The sequence below is a fragment of the Pipra filicauda genome, unplaced genomic scaffold, assembly GCF_003945595.2.
Source record: "Pipra filicauda isolate LSUMZ 115617 unplaced genomic scaffold, ASM394559v2 scaffold100_size2392355_pilon, whole genome shotgun sequence".
NCBI classification, from domain to species: Eukaryota; Metazoa; Chordata; class Aves; order Passeriformes; family Pipridae; genus Pipra; species Pipra filicauda.
Window position 1 is genome coordinate 1882265 of NW_024103441.1, and position 7409 is coordinate 1889673.

General features: G+C 47.7%; 1 long non-coding RNA gene across 1 annotated transcript; it reads left to right on the plus strand.

Moving 5' to 3' along the window:
* The first annotated feature begins 832 nt into the window (after positions 1-832).
* Positions 833-6603, plus strand: LOC113998566. The gene is made up of 2 exons (XR_003544498.2): positions 833-1142; positions 6279-6603. It is a non-coding gene; the product is annotated as an uncharacterized LOC113998566 (long non-coding RNA).
* Positions 6604-7409: the final 806 nt, after the last annotated feature.

A 7409-nucleotide genomic window follows, 5' to 3' on the forward strand; every position in this document is an offset into this window, starting at 1 on the left:
TGTGAGAGCTTGCAGCAATCAGGGCATTTATGGGAGAAACGCAGCTACAGGTACCTCAAGCTGCCTGAGCGGATACTAATTACAATCCCTGTAAGGATTGATTTGCAAAGAAAATTTCTATTGCCTCAAGGACAAACGTTTGTGCAAATCATATTATTGTGTATGAGAAATTGGTAACACTTTATGAAATGGTTCTTTTATAAATACTTTACTATTTATTAAATTAAATGGTTTTATAACAATCCTTTTGCTAAGTTAAAATATCGTAAGTGTTCTGGTTTTGCATTATTTCTGTGCTACAGAGCCTGCTGTCAGGGCTCGGTTGGCGTCACCTGCTCAGACTGTTGTTGGTCATTTCCAAACCCACAGGCCAGTTTGGGTACTGTTCCTGTGGTCAAGCCAACTGTATCCCAAGGTACAGGAACTGCACTTTGCTCCTGGTTTAGATCTTCAAGCTGCTTTCCCATTTTCCTACGAGAGAACTGTTTGCAATCCCATGGTGGCTGGTGCTGTGTCCAGGCTCACCACTGTCCACCTGACCATGCTTCCAACACGGAAATTGGCCAGTTGTTCCATTCCTATTATTCATTTTACCTGGAGGAATTAGAAAAGGAAAAATCATTGCCTTGCATGCAGCTGGGGAGATGGATAGGAGCAGTGGTCACACCTGTCAGTCATCAAATACTGTTGGTCCTGCACGTTACTGGTGCTGTGCGAGCGCCCCAAGGCTGACCAGCTTCATTCCTGCTTGGAGAATCTGACCTTGCCTTCCAAAATTCCTGTCTGCTCTGGAAAACAAGCAGACAAGACATCTTTACTGAGCTAGAAATTTCTCTTGAATGTCCCCTCTCTAATTTACGTTCCCTCTCACTTCATTGCCTGCAGCAGAGCCCATTAATGGTGGCAGTTTGTGACACAACTGAAGGCTCCTCCAACAGGCGATCCCACCGCGCTGACTTGGGCGGCATTTGCTGACATGGTGGGGCTCAGCTTCTCCCACTCTGCTTCCCAGGCTCCAGAGACTAATCCTCCCTTTGGCTGGCTCTGCTGCTGCTATGGCAATATTTTCTCCCCCATCGTGGTAATCACGCAATGGTCTCTGAGAACAGCAGGAGAAGCAGTGCCTGGTAGATGCATAAAAGGTAAGATGAACTACATGTCATAAAACTTTTAAAAGTTCCTTTTTTGTGTTTGTGCGGGGGTTATTTTATATGGCTTTTGATATGAAGCTAAAATTGCACATCAAAAAGGATAATGCATCTTTAAGCTGTTACAATGACTTCTAAATTTTTCATTTAATGTCAGTGAGGAAAAAACCCCTCAGCTGGCTGAGTTACGTTGGTGAGATGGCTGTTTCATTCCATAAAGTGTCTGCAGTGGATTTGAACAGTAGGAAATCCAAGGGTGATAAATAGCTATTTCTAAGTAAATTTCATGCAATTGCCCTTTGGTTAAAGTCTTTCCTCTCAGCACTTTCCTGTGCACATAGCCCAACTAATAATATTCAGGAGCAAGTGCTTTCCAGTGTGACAACTGATTGCACTTTGAAGCAGTAAATGGCTGATTTCATAATTGGTATAATTTTTCACAAGTACCTGAATGTCATATACAGAAAGAATAAGCAACCTGGACTTAATACAGGAGCTTTTTCAATTCTCCTAAAAATCAATAATGTATTAAACCCCTCTAACTGATTAAAATAATGTGAACCCTGAGTAGGTTTTGTGAGGAAGGCAGGTTTCTTCAAGGGTGGCAGATTTATGGCAAAAGGGTTAATACATGGGGAGAACAGGGATACGTTACAGATGGAGTCCGTTTTCCTAATTAAACTTTTATCAAGATTTTCCCAGTTTGAATTGTTTCATTTAGCACGATGGGAAGGAGCATTTCCTTCAGTGTTCAGGGCAGCTCCTGCCGCGTGTGTGATGCCAAGAGCTCTGTCCTCGCAGAAAGTGTGGGGATTATGAGGAGAAAAAACAGGGAATCCTTTCCAAAAACATCATGTTGGCTCTGGAGGGTCCTGCTGCCCTGTGGCAGGAGAGGGTGCAGGGCAGGTTTTTGGGACCTGAGCCGAGGGTTCAGGATGGGTCCAGCCAGGGGAGGAGGCTGCTGTGGGGGCTATCCCAGGGCACAGGGGGCACCTGCATGCCCAGGGGCCTCTTTGTGTGGAAAAGTTCAAGCAGCGTCGCAGAGAAGTGAATGTGACTGGCAGGGCTACAGAAGACAGAGCTCTCACTGGGAGGGAAGCAGGATGTTGGGTTTTTTTTCCCAGGATCTGAAGATTTCTTGAAATCCTTTCAGACTATCATAGAAAAATGTCTGAAGGTCTGTTGAGAAAATTATTTGTAAAGCTAAAGCAAAGATGCAGCCTGATGGCAGGGACGTGTGGGTGGCAGAGGCACAAGCAGGGAGGAGGGTGTGGAGGGCAGGTGAGGGGAGTGGGCTCCTGGCACCCACGTGGCAGTGCCAGGGGTGCAGCAGCACCCACCTCCCCTCGCTGGCAGCACTGTGTGTGGCCACTGTCTTGGGGGTTGGAGCAGTGGGATGTGCATGAATGCCTCGAGGGGAGATTAAGAAACGAGATCTCTGCTGTTAAAGCCTCGGCAAGCTGCTGATGTTGATTCCCAATGCCGTGGGCATCTGCCCGCCCTGGCAAGGTGGCACCATGTCACCTCTGCGTGGGGAAGCCACGTCCCTGCTTGCCCCCACACTTTGGGTGGGAACACACGTCCCTGCCAGATCTGACCCTGCGTTTCCCTGAGGAAGGGCACGTTCCTTCTCAGGGGGGTCACAGGTAGGTGGATTGAGGAATCTATTTAAACTTCTTTCCTCAAGATCATGATCAGACATCTTAAGCTATGCATTACTCACATTTGTCTGTTGTTTCTAACTCATTTCCTATTTTCCAGCTGAGGGACTCTGCCAGAAGCACTCTTTGCCAGAGATTAAAACAATTTAGGAAGCAGACACCCAATTCCTTTCTTTGGATAGTAGGCAAATTGGATATCTGTGAGAAGCAAGCAAATTTTATTATCAACAGATAGTTTGCTACTTAACTATCCTTAAGAATCCCCCAGCATTTACAGGCGCTTGTTGTCCTGAGCCAAAAGGCACGTGTGGCACGTGCCCTGTGAGGTGCCCGGCCACTGCCATGCTCAGCCCGTGCCCAATGCCTGGTGCTCCTGTGGGATGCTGGCAGCCCGGGAGGGCAGTGTGGGGAGCAGGTATTTAATGGCAGCAAAGGTGCTGGAAAACAAATGTACCTGGTGCAGGAGGAAGAGCCCAAGGTGCTCCCTGGGATCTGGAGCTGACCCAGTGAGCTCCCCAGGAGCTGTGGCTCTGTGGGCTGTGCTCTGCCTGTCTCTTAGGTGTGTACTGAGGCCAAGGGACACAGGAAATCACATTAACTGTGGCTCTCATTGGTTTGTATCAAAATAGCTGTTTTAAATATAATTATCACTAATTTGGCAAAGTGCGCCATTAGATATGTAAATTTTTTGGCTAATGGTGTGCATGGCAGGTCACAGTGGATGGGATGATGTGGGATAACCAAATCAGAACCATTTCTCAGCTTTCTAAGCAGGTTTTCAGGGGTGGGTTTTAGCATTTGGAGGTCTCCCAGGTGCCTTCCCCATAGGCCACCTGGGACCTGGAGCTTCCTCACAAGGAAGGTGCACATCCTGCATTTCCCAGGGTGTTGGGTGGTGCAGGAAGTTCTGCAGCAGTCCAGGAACACAAAGGGGATGGTTCTTAAAATTATACAAGGATAAAAAAAAAAAAAAATCATAGAATCATTCATCAGGATTGCTGTAGTTCTTGACCACATAGTCAATGATTTATTTAATCTTAATATATTCCACAAAGAGTCCCCATATTTCCATAAATATGTCATATCTACCTAATACATAGTAATGAACCTGCTCCAAGGGTAAATAAATAAGATCTAAGCTCAGCAAGCCAATGTTTATCAAAGGGAGATATACAGATATTGAGTCCTTTAAAGTACCATTCTTCACAGCAATCACAACCAAGTTTGGCAATTTATAACGTGTCAAGTCAATTAGAAATCCCGGGGGGCTCAGAGCGAGCCCCGGCGTGGGGGGCCAGACGAGGCAGGTCCAGCCGTGCATACACGAGTGGGTGTGGGCACAGTGGGCACAGTGGGCACAGTGGGCACAGTGGGCACAGTGGGCACAGCCAGGGCACAGCCAGGGCAGTGCAGCCCATCAGACCCCGCGGGAGGGAGAGCCCCACTGGCACTGCCCCTGCACTGGCACTGCCCCTCCGCCGGCGCCGCCGAGCTGTCAGCAGCTGTACAACAGTGATCCACACAGTCATGGAATCACTGAGGCTGGAAAAACCCTCTGAGGTCATCGAGTCCAACCGTTCCCCAAGCGGTGCCAAGAATTTGCTAATCTTTGTTTTGAGAATTGTCTGTTATGAAAAACTGATCTAGTTTTAAACAGAAAATTTGATTTGGACTATTTTAATTTATCTTATTCTGTTGTTGTTCTGTGGAATTACATATATCAGTGTATTATGTTATGTAATATGCTAACGTAAATATTTTCATACAAATACATCGAAATTAACTAAAAATACGATTGCAAAGGGAAATAACTAATTTTTTTATAGATTGCACCTTCCTAATCTTATTTTCTACAACAAAATATTTCATGTCTTTTTTGTAATTAGTTTGACAAAGTCAATAATAATAGAATATTCTGATTATGTCAATATGACATATAATATTATGCACTTCTCTACTATTGTGCATATTATGACATGATTTGACATGATCTGATGGGTCACATTATGCACTACTACCGATGTTATAAAATAATGTAAAAGTAATGAAAACAATTTTTGAAATGAAAGTTTTTAGAAGGAATTCATGACTTTTCCTGAGAGAAATTTCCAAGCAAATATTTTTCCTTTCCATTTTAAAAAAGTTTTTTTCATTAGGTTACTCTACTTTTCCCCCGAGTAAAACCTTTCATTCCTCATCCTCAGCTTTGCTGTCTGCTTGTTGCTTTGTTCACCCACAGCAGGTGGGTTTGGTGTTTTAAAGCTTTCCAGGAGGAGCGTGTGGGGAGCACAGAGACCTGGAGCGTGGGGATGTGTCCCAGCACAGGAGGTGACGTGGGTGACAGTGACACTGGCTGACACCAGGCTGGCACGTGCTTCACTTGTGAGCTCCCGTGTGAAGTACACAGCATGCTGACCCTGATTTGTATTCATTTTTACAGGGATGCAACGATAATTCCCACAGAAACACAAAACAGTTTGGAAAACACTTATAGCACATTGCTGGTGAGCTGGGTGCTTGTGAGCCTGAGCTTGCCCAGTGCACGTGGCTGATGTGACTGCAAAGGTGCAGATTTCCTGTGCAAATCATTGAGTAAACGTGGCACTGCTGGCAGGCAGGTGGGAATTTTGGTGGCCTGGAGACTAAAGCAGGAATCCAACATGGGCACCAGGGACTGCAGGCTATGCTCTGTGTTCTCCTGGCTGTGAGGCAGTCGGTAACACAGAGGCTGGGATTCGGATTCATTTTTAATGAAACACTTTTTGCAACAATCCTACAGCAGCCCCAAATGGTGGCAGACAAGAGGACGCCAGGTGGAAGAACTGCTGCTGCCTCAGCAGCTCCCTGAGCCCCTCTGTGAGGGAAACCCCCATGCCAGCCGTGGGGAGCAGTGGGACAGGGTGGTGGGGAGGGACACTGGGCAGGCACGAGGACTGACAGAGGGTAGTGGCCGTGGAAAAGCAGTGTCAGTGCTGGCAGGTGGGGTGAGGATGAGGCTGATGAAGGGGGAAGGTGAGTGTGGGTGCGTTGGGGACCCCTTGACACGTGCTGCAGGGCAGGGCAGGGCAGGGCAGGGCAGGGCTGCCTGGTCTCTCACCCTCTGCCCACTGGGGTCCCGCACCCAGGCTGATGCCTGCGGGGTCAGGCAGAGGCTGAGGGGTGCTGGTGGCACTCTGCCTTAAAAAAGGGGCATCCCTGCCCCAGGTTTGGCTGCCAACCTCCAGGGCAGCCATGCAGGACCTGCTGGTGGGTGTCAGCCCTGTGGGATGGCCCATCTGGCCACAGTAGGATCATTGGGGGACCCAGTGTCCCCTCCCTGGTCCGACGTGCCTTGCTGGGGGCTCTGCGTGGAATGGGCAATGCTGCTGACAACTTCCCAGGCACAAGAGACCCTGGTGATACAAGAAAGGTCATCCAGGGACCTCAACGGTGTCATCCTCAAATGGAAATGTCATTTTTTATTTTTCAGAGCTGATAGAACGCTCAGAATGAAGGCAGCTGATGGCAGGGGGACCTTCAGCTTGTCCAGCCCGGCCCCAGCTCCCAGCCCTCTGCTGCACGTGGTGGGCTCAGAGCCCTCAGAGCCACATCCTGCCTGGCCCCCTGCCCATGCCAGCCTCGGGCCCTGCTCTGGCCATGGCACTGCAGCCTCAGAACGGAAGTTCCTGGTGTTCCCGACCGGTGCTGGAATGCTGCTTCCACCTCCAGGAATGCAAATGAACGGGGTTTGATCCAAATTGCATTTCCTCTCCTAGTCTGGAGTATGACGGCACATTAAAACCTGTAATATTCCACTGCTGGTCTTTTGCATGATTTTTTAATTAAAAAACTATGGAGTAAACAAACATTCTGCTCTGGAGTAGCCCTGCAGAGACCCATCCAGAGGCACATTCACAGCCCTCCACTTTTTCAACAAAGTTTATATCTTAACAAAAAAAAAATAATAATAATATCACCCACCCTAACAGTTAGTATTGGGTAAAAGTTTGAAGTGAAAGGCAGCTGGCAACCTTCTCCAGCCCGTGAAATGATATTAACATTTTATTATTCTAAGGTGAGCTTTTTGAAACGGAATTTTAAATGTTACCCTGCTGTTCCAGAACACAAAAACCTTTAATTTTATGCAAATGAACAGCGAGGAGCTGAGCGCTTAATGTAAACGAACACTTTCTTTGTAGGAGAGGTTGGAAGGGAAAAAAAAAATTCCCAGGGATTCTTTAATTGCTGTCTGAAATTATGTAAATCCCAGTGCTAGGCAGAACGCAATTATCCCGTGCCCCTCTCTGCCAGCATTGCTAATGTCTAACAAAATATCGGTGGGTGACATTTAGTCGAGGTAATGCAAATGAGAATTAATTTTTTTCCAAGACAAAGGGCAGCTAAAAGATCACCTCGTTCCTGCACGGAGGGGGCAGAGCAGGGGGCGAGGGCAGCGGGAACTGGGGCGCGGTGCTGGGGGGCAGGGGGCCCAGCCCAGAGCCCATCGGCGCTGCTTTATCTTTTATTTCTCAGAGGGATGAAGCCTGGGGAAGGGGGGGCAGGTTGTTTGTTTGTTTTTCTCTTTAATTCGTGGTCATCCCGGCCCGGGGGCGGGGTGGGA